The sequence below is a fragment of the Mus caroli genome, unplaced genomic scaffold (genome assembly GCF_978045245.1).
Source record: "Mus caroli unplaced genomic scaffold, Mus_caroli_1 scaffold_2, whole genome shotgun sequence".
Taxonomy (NCBI): Eukaryota; Metazoa; Chordata; class Mammalia; order Rodentia; family Muridae; genus Mus; species Mus caroli.
Window position 1 is genome coordinate 55,803,814 of NW_028227257.1, and position 15,453 is coordinate 55,819,266.

At 38.8% G+C, this 15,453-nt stretch overlaps 1 long non-coding RNA gene across 2 annotated transcripts in view; it reads right to left on the reverse strand.

Moving 5' to 3' along the window:
- The window catches only part of LOC147005824 (uncharacterized), a 394,000-nt gene that overhangs the window by 103,809 nt on the left and 274,738 nt on the right, over positions 1-15,453 (reverse strand). The gene's annotated exons all lie outside the window — the stretch shown is intronic.

Genomic DNA, 15,453 nt, shown 5'->3' on the forward strand with positions numbered 1-15,453 from the left:
GGGCTGCCCCAGTCCCTTAGCGAGAGAAGTGGCCTCTTCTTCAGCAGCAGGGTAAAGCAGTCAATTCTGACTCTTGAGCTACCCAAGGTGAATCATGAGCTTCAAGGGAAGATAGAACAAAACCAGTAAGTAGAAGATTGGTGATTTGAAAATTCCAAAGAAAGTATAGTGAGGAAATCCCCATTGCCCTGAATGGATGCACTGTAAAAATAGCTATTATTTGTAAAATTCCCTTAACCATGCTCAGCCATGAGATTCGCTTTCAGTGTTGACTTTTCCCACTTGGAACAGATTTTAAACATGAAACTGGAAAGACATCAGAAACAGTATTTTATGTAGTTGACCTTTTTAAAATTCAGTATTTTTATTGATTGACCACAGTATTTTCTTTCCCTGAGATATTGGAATGGTAATCAAAGCTTGGGAATAGTCAAACATTATTACAAAACCCTAATGCTAAATGCTTTTTCCACAAGCAACTACATTATTTTTCCAACAATGGCATTTATGATTAAATGTAAGTATAAGGGCTAGCAGTGAGAGCAATGGTCTGCTATTGTATACAGAATGATCCAGGAATAAGTATGTGTATCCATTTGAATACATGTGATTATATATCATTATGATTATATATATATATGTATACATATACATATATATCCCGATATTTTATGTGCAAGGCAGAGATACAACATATAAGAATTTATATATTTTGAATTGTAGTTAATATTGTCTGCTCCTTCAACAATTTATCATGTTAAGTAAATTATAGTTGTTAATTCTTTCTGTTATATATTGACAAATGATGCTTATGATGCCTAGAAAAATCTTTGAAGATCGATTTGCAGTACCCAACAGCTTTTGACACATTCCTCATGGAGGCTTTAATGCTGCCTAGAAACATGTTTAGGGCATTTGCAACTCGCTCAGTGAGTCTTCCTTGGCTGTTTTATAGACAGCAGTGATCTCTATAACGCAGAGTTACACTTTCTGCATGGCTGGAGGAGATCATGCTCCATATCGAATTTGATGGTAGAGTGTAAGATGGCATTTAAACAGTGAGAGCCATCACAACTGCCCCATTTCTGTCTCTGTAATTCCTGCTATTTACTGTTTGATGGGTATCAAGGAATAATGGGATGGTCCTGACAGTGAAGCTACTGTGACAGCTAGTAGCATGGGCTCAGGAATAAATGCAGAGAGGCCTGGCCAGGGAGCACGTGGGCACTCCATGTGCACTTCCAAGTGAGTAACATCTTTGATTTGACTTTGAGATGTATGCTAGGGAAACAGGTGAGCTATCACCCTAGCTTCCTTCCTTAGTCTCATGGAATCTTTATGCCACATGAGTTGAAGAATTTGGAGGTTTACAAGTGGTTCTCCCTTTCTGATAGCACATCTATAAATGTTACAGATCTCCCGCAAGGAAGCATCCTCTGTCACCCATTGAGCTCCTGTGTCCTCCACTGAAGTGTATGGCATACCTGTTGCTCGAGTCAGGTGTGTGTGTGTGTGTGTGTGTGTGTGTGTGTGTGTGTATGATGGGAAATGGTCTTCTGAGTTTTAGTGAGGATGTATTTAACAATTTTTAAAATTAGGGATAAACTTTGTTTTTGCTTCTTAGGTTTTTTTGATAACTTCACAGGTATATAAACTAAATTTTGTGCATTTCATCTCCCATCACCCTCTATCCAAAACTCCCTTCTCTTTTGCTGAAAACATCCTTCTTAGTCAGCTCTGTGCTGCTCTGAGGTGGCGTTAGACCCACTGACCTGTAGTTAGGACTGCTAGCATGAGCATGAGTATGAACAGGGGTTATTAATGGAATATAAACAATGTGCTAGGGGCTACACCACTAAAGGAAATGGCATCCTTTGCGCAGTACTCATGGATGTCCCCCTGCCCCTGTGCCTCAGCAAGAAATGAGGCTCAGGAGCCCCTGCCCACGCTTCCAGTGTGACGTTGGTTCTAAAAGCCTCCCTCCTGGAGTGAGCCAACATTGGTGATATGAAATTGGATGTGTTTGAATTGTGGTTCCAGCTCGGGGCTGGTAACATTCAAATGAAGGTTGAGGCTAAACAAATGTCAAAAATGTGTGCAAAATGCTGACTCTGTCTCTTTTTTAGTGTTTTGTCATGATTGTAGTACTATGAATTCACATGTAGTAAACTTGGCGCTGTTAGGGGAGAGCCTTACAAATGCAGCTACCACTGTAATCAAGACTTTAGCCTCAGTTCTTCATGTCTCTGTGGAACTAATCAGACTCCTGTCTAAAGGGCCACAGCTAATCACTAAATGATCTATCGGAGGAAAGTGTGGATGTATAGAAAAGACAATTCTATCTAATCTATCTAAACTAAATTAGAAAAGTGAGATACTTTTTCAATAGTAAGTACATGCTACAAAACATATCATCCAAACCATGAAACATTATAGGACTTTTGTCATTTAAAGCCACATACTTACAAAGATGACTTTAGATGCAAAATAGACATAGACTTGCTCTAAAACGGATATTAAACTAATTTTTAATCATCATTGTGAAGAATATGAAAAAAAAACATATTTCATGTTTGGGGACTGGAGAGTTGGCTCATCAATTAACAGTTCTGACTACTCCACCAGAGGACCCTAGTTGGATTCCTAGCACCTGTATGATAGCTCACAACCATTTGTAACCTCAGTTCCCGCAGATCCAGTGACCTCTTTTGGCTTCCATAGACATTGTACATATGTAGCATATATGCAAGCACATAAAATGAAAATAATACCTTTTAATGAAAAAGATCCTTTTTGTTAATACTGTGGCATGTTCCGAGCTTGGGTTGGCTCATAGAAATTTAAGTAACAACTGAATTCCTCAGGGACAGATATAATCAAGGCCTTGGATTTTTTTCTGTTTCACGGGGGTCGGGTGTGTGCAAGGATGAATTTTGAGTCTCAGTTGCATATGTAAGACCCTTTCTTTTAAAGGGTTCCTGGTGTGCAGATTATATAACAAGCTGCCATTCCTATTTCAGGACCAGCAGATATATTACAACAGTGCTTGTGCGCTAGTGCCCCTAGGGGTCAGGTTTTGTAAGCTACTTCACCAGGAACTTTGGACAGGAAGTGTGACATACATATCTAATTTTCTGACACCAGAATCGAAAGATGGTTAAACTGTTTCTAGAGTTTGAAAAATCTTAAAAGAAACAAAAAATGTATCCTGGTTCATAACTTGTATAATAAACGCCTTTGCATATTGGTTTGTTAAGTATCAAAACTCAGGCAGGGGAGTGCATTACAATGCTACATTTTAGGTTCCTGGCTAAAGGTGGTTAGAGAGCTGGAGCACACCATTTGCATGTTTGCCTCAGAAATGTGCATTCCCTTTCCTGCAGGATTGGAAGTGGGAGAGAACTCTTGAAGTGTTAATCATGCTTTAAAGTCTTATTCCCTTGGCCAGGCATTGGAGAGACAATTCTGTTCGATAATGGGCCTTCTGTGGTAACTTATGGAAAACATCTGGTTTCCCTCCATCTTAATTTCAGGCTAATGTAGACTAATCTGATTTTCAGTGTCATTTGGAGGTATCTCCATGTGGATCCTTTTTTAAAAGATTTATATTTATTGTACATGAATGGATGTTTTGTCTACATGGATGGCTCTGCAGCATATTATGCCTGGGACCTGTGGAGACCAGAGGAGGACATAGGATTTCCTGGACTGGAGTTACAGGTGACTTTAAGCTATAATGGGAATACTGTGGAGTGAACCTAGGTCCTCTGCAAAGAGTGAACCTAGGTCCAGTGCTCTTAAGAGCTGAGCCACTTCTCCAGCCCCTGGTTTTTAGTGAGTACTCTCACTCTTCTCTGAGTTACTTACATAACTCCTTCTGGAAGATGCGCTGCTTTCTGCAGCCACAGATGCTAACTGTGAATCTAGCATTTTCTTGACTTTATATGTCTCAGATTCTAAAATTTTGCACTCTTACCCCAGTTCTATGGTCAAGACTCACCTATTTACAAAGCTAATAAAGAACACAGAGAAGTGCAAAAGCCAAGTGCACCAGTCTATGAACTAACCAGGGGATCTTTCTTCAGCTGCTTTAAGCCTTCGGGAGAGAGAGAGAGACAAACCCCAGTTATGCAAATGGAATCATAAAGCACAAGATTACTTCTGCAGAATTTAGTAACTAATTGTGTGTGTGTGTACAAATATATACAAATTGACTTTGATCAGTCCAAATCTTCAAAATAAGCTACTATTCAATATCTATACATGACCCTCCTTTATCTTACTCAGTTCAAAAATAACAAACCATCGCGAACCCATTACTTAGTTTTCCCTGTTAGTGAAGTTTGTGGGAAGGGTTCACTCTCTGTCCCTGAGCACTTGTTATTCATTTCATATTGTGTTTCTAAGGGCCATCTGTGGTGTAAGACAAATGTATTCATAGTCATAATCTACTAGACCCCAGTATAGGATTGTCAAGAAAGCTTTATTCAGTTCTCTTATCAAAACACACCCTGTTTATTTCTCAGTGTAGCATTGGTAGGATGGTATAAAGATTAGAATATTTTGTTGCTGTATTGCTAAAATGATTGTCCATAGCTCCTGATTGTATATAAATGTACCCATTTCTCCCCCTTCATTAGCAAGCATCATTGGTAGGGCTGAGAGACGCTAGATGCTTAAGACTATGAGATAATGTTAAGTTATTCCAAGGCATTGTTTCAGAATGCATCACCATTTGCAATTTCAGAAAGACCTCACTGAACTGCATCTTCTCTAGAACTTGATTTTATTACATTTTTCAGATATTTTTCTAGCTGAAAGGTTATAAAATGGCACTACAAATATAGATGGATGAAATATCATTTTATGTGCCATTTGAGCAAATACATTTGATTTTTTCCACTCTTGATTGAGTAATCAATGTTTATTGTGACATTTGCATTTTTTATAGGCTTGAATATGTTATATATTCAGAATTTTAATCCTTTGTTAGATGGATTTCTACAAATCTTACTTTACCAGCTTATGAATCATCCTTTTGTCTTTTAAAGATGTTTAGAGAAAATAAAAGTTTTTTTTTAATGCACAAACATGTACATATACACGATAAAATTCTATGAAGTTGTTTAAAAGAACAAGTGACAAGGCTGTATGCACTGACTTAAAAAGATGTCTTGGAGTGTTAAGTAACAAATCAAGTTGAAAATCATATGTACACTATCACTCCATTCATATTAATAAAGGACCCAAACCGCACATGTTGCAAAGCCTCATGTATATATGGAAACACATAAAAGGGAAACTAGATTAACATCTTCCAACTGTTGACAGTTGGGAGAAAGGCAGGGGAAGTAATAAGGGGAAGAAAGGGCCTTTCATGTTTTCTCTGGATATTTCTGTAGTCTTTCAACCATGTGCAAAGAAAATATTGTCTGTTGCTTGTGCAACAGAAATAGTAATGACAGAAATAAAAGAGAAGCAGAGGCAGTTATGACTGGCATAGGAATCTACAAACTGACCCCCAGAACAGAGAGAATAGCTAGAAACAAGTGCATGTGTATCAGACACGCAATATTAAGAAAGCCAAGGAAGGGAGACGCTCCAATAAATGGTGTTGAAACAAGTGACTGGCGATTGGTGCTGAAAGAAAGCAAATAAAACATTCCTGTGTATCCAAGGACACACCACATCCAGCTGAGCTCAATATTGAAGGAACTAGGAAAAGCACTAGGAGACTATGGGAGGTGATGAATTTTGCAACAGGGAATGGAAGTGACCTTCATCGGCAACATGGACTATATCAGTACTGTTAGACAATACCAGAGAAATGCTTGCTGTGTGCACAGAGGCCTGAGTAAGGGTACTCACTGAAGAATTATAAGCCATCATCAAAGTGACATTAAAGATCCCTAAGATCTCCACCAGAGTTGACAGCTACTGAAGGAGGAACAGTCACTGTTCTTTGGGGAAGTGGCTTTTGGAAGGTTGTTCATGCCCCAATGCATGGTGAACCTTGGTACATTCCATTGGACTGTATGTATTTGTGTTTCACAATCACAGACATGTGGTACAAGAAAGGTGATACCTGTATACATGTCACACTTGGAAGTTCCTAAGTGCAGTTTTGTTCCACTAGATTTGGAGGAAAAGATCCATGTCACCAGTGGAGCATGATAACATCAACAATTAGGAGACAACATGTGCCCGTTGTCTTTCTAGGTCTGAGTTACCTCACTAGGAATGATGGTTTCCGTCTCTACCCATTCACGGGTGAAATCCACCATTTCATTTTTCTTAACAGCTGGATAATATTCTTTGGTGTAAACATACCACATTTTCATTATCCATTCATCGGTTGATGGACATCTAAGCTATTTTCATTTCCTGGTTATTGTGACTAGACCAGCAATGAGCACGGATGATCAGGTATCTCTGTACTAGGATACAGAGTCCTCTGGGTGTGTGCCCAGAGCATAGAGTGATATAGCTGGGTCATAAGGTGGCTCTTAATCTTCAGCTATGTGTGGTGTGCTTCATTTTCTCTACCCACAGAGGTTAGCAAATCAGTGGGGTTATTTTCAAGGGAGGAGAGAGAGAAAGTTATAAAGGAGTAACAGGAATAATGGAACACGAAGAGTTAAATGGGTGGCGTGTGGAAGGGTAGGGCAGAGGTGAGAATAAGGCAAGGATAATGAACACTTCACTAAGGTAAAAACACCTCCATTAATGATATGGAGACACACTACTATAGAAGCTTCACATATATATGAATATAAAAATAGCTCAAATGGAGTTCTCTAGAAAGGGGCACCAGTGCCCATAAGAGACACCACAGGACAAGAAATAAAAGCTCCAGTAGAAGGATTGGGTTACCTCTTCAGGCTATTGGCTAAAGGGGTTCTGTGTAGTTTCAAACATTACAGGCTATTGACAACAATATTGGTTACTTTTCATAACTTGATGGTATAATGCTATTACGGAGGGTAACCACATGCTTTTGTCGTAGAACTTGTGGACATCAAGCCTGTGTTGACTTGGAAGCTTAATCCTTACTGGTTAGCTTTCATAACACTAAAAGCCACAAGGCAAGGCACACTACCAGAGGACACAAGTAATCAATTGTATCAAGCTATGGACACTGTTAGTTACAATGGCATCTAGCTCTAGTCAGTAATAAGAATGTGTAGCTTAGCAGGTCTTTTGGGGAGAATGGCTTACTAATTTTCTGCTAACTGGATATCAGGTTAAAACAATGACTCCTAAAGTCAGATCCATAGATTACTGGATCTCTCAACTCTCATGGAAGAAGTTTATTTTGTAGTAGATGGTAGTTAACATGGAGACCAAAAACAATCAAAATATAGACAATGATATTATGACACCCTTAGCCTGAAGTAGGGCATTTATATCATACCCCTCCTTTCAAGATGCAGGGACTATTTCACAGAAGGGGGTGGAAAGATTTAAGAGTCAGAGGCAATAGATGACTATAGGGAAAATGTTCTGCTCATATCGGGGTGTTTGTGACAGCACATATAAGACCACTGTAGACTGAAACCAAATCCAAACATGGAGAGAGGAGGTGGGCTCAAAGTTACATCTGTAACTGAGGAGCTATGTTAATAGTTCTGGGAGAGGAATAGTCAGTTCTATTTAAAGTTGTGGTCCCTGAGAGGTGAGCCATGAGCTATTGGATGGCCATATAAATTGGACTTGATGTGTTAAAAAAATAAATAAAAGGGAAGACACAAAAGTTGTGTATATAAAGCAGTGTTGTCCTCGGAGTTTGGGGGAGGGACTGGTTTTGATCAAAACTCATGATTTGAAGTTCTCAGAAAACTAATAAAAAAGTGGCTTTCTACAAACTGTTTGCCCAATAAGTATTTGTTTAAAAGTGGTAGTGTGTTAAATCCTGTATGTGTCTTGGGTGTGGGAACCACAGTGCATGTGGAGGAGAAGAAATGAAGGACTTTTTAAAGCCATGTCAAATGTTTGTTGTCAACTGTAGTATAGATGTAATATCTATGCCATGGAATAGCTTGCTAGACCAAACTCTGTGTCCTGGAAGTGTGGCTGTTTAGTTGTGGAGACTTTTCAAAGGTCAAAGATTCATTCAAGTACAGCTGCTGACTTCCCTGTCTCTGCTCAGATAAAGAATCTAGTTTGAGCAGGGAGCATGTGAGGCCAAGATGACAGATGAGATTCTCTGAGAAGCCCATTTTCTTAATTTTCATGCATATCCAGCTGTCTGGCAACCTTGTATTTGAGCTCATGATGAGAATGTGGGAGAGGGTGTATCAGAGTTGTCCCAGATCTTCCAGAAAATTCTCAGAGCATGCTGTTGGGGGACTACCACTTCAGTTTACCCAATAAAGGACAACTTTATAGACTTAAGGCCTACAATATCCTCCTACCAACAGAACCAACATCAAAAGTTCTATTGTCATAAAATCTGCTAAGCTCTCTCACTGTTTTTCCTGCCTGTGGGACACATCTGTTTATTTTCTTGACATTAGTTACACATTACAAATTCTCTCAGTACATGGATGGAAAGTATTAGTGGGAACATTGAGTGCAGCTGTGAAACTCTGCCTTGTATACTTCTTCGTAGTTTAACCAAATACAAGTTCTTATGCCTGGTCACAAAGTATAAACAATTCCATTTTCTGCATAGCCTTGACATGGGACAGACATCAGCAGAGTTAGGCTTTATTAAGTATTTTGGACGCTTCTTCTAGTCATACCCTCTTACCCTGCCCAATTTCCCTCATTAAGTTCACTTCAAAGAAGTTTTCTGGTTGTCTTATCCTTTCATTATCTATAAAACACAGTTCAATAACACACACTTGCAATAAGCAAGGCTGTTAGCCCTGTGGACAGAATCTCCCTAGTTCCTTTTGGGAAGTAATATTGTCTTCTTCTATTGCATTAACTGTGGAAGATGAAATAGCCTACAGAGTTGCTGTCCTGTGGGGAGCTGTACCATATGCCTTGGCTTTATGAAATGTGGCATCTTACAGGGTGGTCCTGTGCATCTGAGTCTATCTCCTCCTCCCATGGAGAAGATACAGGCTCAGTTACTTAGGTCTTTCTGATTTTACGGTTCTCAATGTGCCATTAATTCTGGGCGAGCTGATCCAGTTATTGACATCGTTCTAGAAAGTTGGATATGTATCATAGCTGAACCTAACATTATTCTGTTGGCTTATATTTTCTCTGACTCTTTCTAGTATAGATTTCAGTGTGAGTAAGCCACATTATTTCATGCTCTACAAAATGTTTGATTATATACCTACTTTGGTGACCTTTATTTTTATGTGCCAGGAGGAATGTTGGAACTCTACTTAATTATCATCAACTTGTACTTATTCATTATTTTTAAAAAATAGCTACTTCTCCAAAAACTTACAATGGCTAGAATCCTTAAAAGCATGGAAGCAATCAAAAATATTTCATTCAATGTAACCTACTACTCTAATGTGGATATAGACTTAATGCTCTCACATTGATACAGATATGTCATTTATCTGTATCAATTGATGAATCCATATTTTCTGTAGCATAAGATCTATAGTCACATACATTTTAATAGGAGCATTCTTTAAAATAAATATTTATAAACATTTGCCTTATCCTAAGATGTATTTATCCTGTATGATATGCATGCTATAGCCATCTAGTGCAACCTTCAATGAATTAATGAAGAAAGCTTAACAATCAACTACCCTTGGGATTCATTGCACTAGACATCATGTGACATTCATTCTTCTCTCCTTTTATCACAATTATGTAATTTTATTATTTTTTCTATTTTTCTTTTATTAAAAATAGAAAATTTTCATACACTCTATTCTGATTATAATTTCTGCTTTTTTGATTCCTCCCAGATCCTCTCTTTCCTCCTGATCTGAGTTCCTACCCTTTATGTTTCTTGCTAGAAAATAAACATGCACCTATGGAATAATAATACAATAAAAGAAGATAAAAGAGACAGGGCTGGAGAGATGACTCAGCAATTGAGAGCACTGACTGCTCTTCCAGAAATCCTGAGTTCAATTCTCAGCAACTACATGCTGGCACACAAATATCTGTGATGAGATCTGATGCCCTCATCTGGTGTGTTTGAAGACAGCTAGAGTGTACTCATATATATGAAATAAATAAATCTTTAAAAAACAAAAACAAAAAACCAAACTGGAATAGTACAAAACAAATAAACGAACAGGAAAAAGAGCCAAAGACAAAGCACAATGAACACACACACACACACACACACACACACACACACACACACACACAGCTCTGACAAAGCTTTACTCATTCCACGTGACTCACAGTTCTGCACTTTTAAATTGTTCTTTGAATTCACTGCTTTCCTGAGACCAATAGAGTTTAGATTGTGGTTTTCTTTATGTTTTTAACTATTGAAGAATGAAAACAAAATACATATTTTGCTTCCTTTACAAATTATAATAATTATTATTGCATATGTGCCTATTTTCTATGATGTGTGTGGGGTATGTATGCCCTAGCATGCATGTGGAAGTCAAAAGACAATTTTGTGAAGTTGGTGCTCTGTTTCTACTTTTGCTTGTGCAACAAGCACTTTGACCCACTGAGCCATCTCACAGGCCTTTCTCCCTTTCTGAATGCAATTCAGTTTAGAGATCATTGGAGGATTTAAACAATAATGGGTTCTGTTATTATCATGCCTAGGTTTCTATGGCTCAAGTGAGCCTAACAAAGGAATGGAATATTAAATTCATCAGCTAACTGGTGGCAGTGTTTAGATGCTTTTGAAGAATTTCAACAGCACTGGAAATAAAATACCTAAGACCTAAAGTTGCTTTGTGGTCTTTTCAAGAAAATACTTCTCCGAAGAATCCTGTACTCACCTTGGTAAAAGAATCTCTGATGATGTGGCAAGGGAAGCATTCCTACAGAACACAGCATTACCCTCCTTTTGTCGCTGTTGGAGCAGGAATTTTAATAGTGCTACACAGGAAGTATCCCTGAATGCCTGTTGGTGGGACAGGGATGTTTGATAGCACTACACAGGAAGTACCTCTGTGCTATTACTACTAAGATAATGCCAAAGTACTGCACAATGGGGGATGTTTTCAGGTTGGCGCCAGGCAGAAGATAACTCTACTGCCAAGAAGGGACTGAAAATGTTCCTTCTGCTGCCAAAGTGTGCTTCCGGTGCTTCTAAATGCAGCCAGAGTGCTCATGGTGCCAGAAGAACGGAGAGAGATGGGCTTCTGTGAGAAAGGAGTGCAGGGACTACCCATTTCTGAGACTGACTACTAAAGTAGGGAGCCAGAAATTTGGTGAACTAAATAAAACTTGCCACATAAGTCTAGTGTGAAATGGATTGTAACCTTTGCACACATGAAGCCCAAGAGTATCTGAGTAGTGGTCTTGACATTCGGTCTTGACAAGTCTGATGTGAAGAGCATTTTCTGTAGAGCACACAAGTCTCCAGAGTAATAAACAACTCAGGGTAGCAAACTCCCATTCTCCTGCATGAGTATAGAGACACATTCATAAACTGTTGCTGAGAGAGATGGGGCAACAGGAAGGTGAACACTCAGTGCTATTTGTGGACATTCTGCAGTGAGCTTAGTCCATGTGCCCCTAATAACAATCGTGTGCTGTTGTTGCTAAACTCAAAGTAAGTTCACTGCCTCAGAAACATCGTCTGTGGTCTTCAATAAGTTCCAAGTCAAAATACCTCGATGAAGTATTGACAGAAATTTGACTAGGCTATCTACTTAACTATTACAGTTAATCCTTCCAATAGTTGCACTTAACACTTGTCTTTCAGTAGTCAGAATCCAAGTGGACTGCCATTCATATTTTGTGGAGGGGACATAGAAAGCACAATGGTTCAAATGTCCCATCCTACCTTGGAAGGTGACTGGATTTTTCTTCCCTTTCCTGACGGCGACAAAATCAGTTAAGTGTCCAGATGGCCCACCATTGGCTTCCTAGTAAAGTTTTGCACATGCTCCAGCAGCTGGAGAGTGCAGCTGCAGGCGTTAGGATTTCCCAAGTGGCATGGAATTCTCCTACCAAGAATTCTGACAATTGGGCCAATGGTGAGGATGTATAGATGAATGAATCCAAATTCTCTCCAAGCTCAAAACTCAAAATCTCTAATAATTCTTTTTACTATGGATTATCTTTCCCCCGCCTCTATCTTCTCTCCCTCCATCCCTTTTTGTATTTTTCATCTAATGAACTATGTGAAGATCATATCTATTGTTTGTTGGTATACTTTTTGTGTTGTGTTCTATTATCTACCACCTTTCTACCCCTTATTCCATCCCAGTGCTCCCCTCAACCCCCACAACACTTGGTAAGAGGGAAAGAAGGTTAGAGGGAAAGTGTGGTATAGACCTCTTTTAGACTACTTACTGCTGATTAGGGTGATAAGTTACTTGGGGGCATCTTTTGTCATTAGGATATTTTCAAACAGAAATCCAGCAATAGCAAACACAGCAGCAAGGACCAGCATCAGAGGGGGAAGCAACAAGGGGAGCAGCAGCCAACACAGCCCCTCTGGGTGCTTTCAAATTTATACTCTCTCAATAGAACCCAGAATTCCACACACAAACTATCTGTAGCTGGCAAAATTCCCACCCCTTGTAAAACCAGGGGACAATCATAGTTAGTGGCTGTGGTTAGTAGATATGGAAGCAGCCCCATGTCCCACACTTGGGATTAAAACAAAAATATATTCATCTAACATAACTGGTGTTTTAAAGAAATCAAAATTCTTACTACAAACTTTAGCTTACTTTCTCATAAGGAATTTACACTTACACTAACATAAATAACTACATTTACTTTATTGATTGATATATCTCAAACACCCAATAAAAATGTCCCATAAAGAATAACTTCTCTCTGAATACTTACAGAAGGTTTTGAATGGCTGTGAATCCCAGTATTTACACCCTCCCTAACCCATGCACAGCTAGTTAGCTACATTCCTAGTGAATCTACTTACACCGGTTTTACTTTTCCATTCTTTATTTCTTTAGTACATTCTAATAAGAGTTCTATAAACTTACATTTTTGTTTTCAATAATTTTCTATTACCACTTTTTTTCACACCCCTGCAACATGTAATCAGATTAGCCTATCCCATATATAATCCTCCACAATAGCTTCTGTTATATTATCTTTGCACATTACAATACAATCTACACTGGTGACAACATCTAGGCATCATCTATGTTGTGAGTTCAAGTTGATTAATGGAGTTTTACAAATATTCTTCTAAGACGAGTTCTGGTGCCGTTCCAAAGCCACTTTCTACTTGGTAGAAATGGCTGTCATGCGTTAGCTGAGGATGTTATGTTATCCCTGGTCTCACCATCAGAAGCTCATACATTTAATACATTGCATCTCTTTAATACCTTTATTAGTATAAAAGCTTTCTATCAATCCCCCTTAAAATATTTTTGTTGTACTACCCTCTTTCCACTCAGTGACTCATGGCTCGTTCTTATCATCCTATAAATATACAGATTTAATCTATCACTCACTAGACCTCATGATCTCAGCAATTTAAACATTAATGCACTCATTACCAGAATCCAAGCTCTAGTCAGTGATTTTTCTTGTTTTTCCTGCATGCCTTGCTCTGCTCTGTCCAAGATTCCTTCCATGCGTTGGAGTCTCTATTGGAAATGTCTTTTCTCCTTTCCTCTGTCAAAGACTTCCTTAATCTTTCTGAAAATCTGAAGAGGCTTTTTACAATGAACCAGACTGGAAAGATCACACTTCTACTCTCTTCTTCCTTAGGCTCCTGTGTTCCCTCTTTACTATGTTTTTGCAAGTCTGTATCCAAATGCAGAGCCGGATTATACTAGTTGGTACAGATTAATACATAACATGTGTCCAATGTTCAATGTTCTTTTCTTCCTAGAAGCAGAATAGTATATATATATATATATATATATATATATATATATATATATATATACCCAAAACGGTGCACACTGAAGACAGACTGAGAAAGAAAGCGTCGAGTGGTATTAACATACCCCATCATGGAGCTCTGTACCTAAGTGAGTATGTGGCAAGGCTGGCAGTTACCCAACTTCAGGACAGATGCCTGAACTCTGTGATGGTTATCAGTTAAAACAAGCTTGTATCTAGCAATATCTTGTTTTCAGAGACACTCAGTGAAGGCTGATTTGGAAAATCATGGAAAATATCGCACTGCGAATAATTGGAGCTCAGGTGTCTGAGCGTTTGAAACATTTGCTACTTTCTCAGATCCCATCCAAACCCTTTTCAAATGTGACAAAGGTACTTATCCTCTCCATGCACTTGAGTACTGTGCTACCTTGTAGCAGTAAATGGGGGCAGCGGTGGAGTTCAAGATGACAAAGACCAGCCGGACCATAATTTTAGAATCTGAAAACTGGTAGTGCTTTGTGAGTGTTCCCTTCCAAAGCGGCTCTCTAAATCTTTTCTGAACTGTCTTCGTTTACGGAGACACCCTTCCCAACCCTATCAAAATAGCTGTAACAGATCTGAGTCCTTCAGGAGCCATTCAAGATGGTCAAATAACCTAAAATAGCACATCTATGTATCAGGGTCAGGGAAGCGATGGTAAAAAGTTCCTAGAGAGATGCCAAGTTTAACAGTGGAAAAACCCCCATTTGTAGATAATTTCACATCACTGATACAGATACAACATGATAGCATGAATGAAGGGTGATGGAAAGAGCTCAGAGATGTAGTCTGACGCGTTTAAGAGGGAGTTTCTGGTAGAGGTGATATTGAAACTGAGACTTCACATTTAAGTTGGGGCTGATTGGATGTGAGACCATAGCCGGATGCAGGCAAAGAGATGGAAAAAGGATGCTTGCAATTATGCTTTCCTTAGCAAAAGGCAATGAGAATCAAGGAACAGCATTTCTTTCCAGATCTTAGAGTTATTGTTGAAATAAAGTGTACCTGAGAAGGACTAAATTGTGTAAAAAAATGATTGAGATAAAACTTTAGGTGTTCAGAGGAAGACGCAGGAAGATAGAAATTAAGCAAGGATGTCACTATTGTTATGACAAGTAAATTTGAAACAAAGGAAGAACTTGTTTCTGGAAAAGAAATGTGTAAGAAAATATGAGCCCAGAAATGGAATTGAGAAAGCTCAAAGCAGCATTGAAATTGAATGTAGGGGTCTAGAAGGAGAGCTCATTCTTTTTCAAGGGTTTGGTTTTTATGTCATTGTGACAATTGGAACTCAATCCTTAGCATCTTGTAAAGAGCCAAATGTGATGCCTCATATTTATAATACCAGTCATGAGGCAGTCACATCCCTGGGACTCGGTGGCCACTTGGCCTAGCCCAATAAGCCATCTTCAAATCAAAGGAAAACCCTGCCTCGAAATCAAGGTACATGACTTCTAAGACATTAGTGGTTGACCTGTG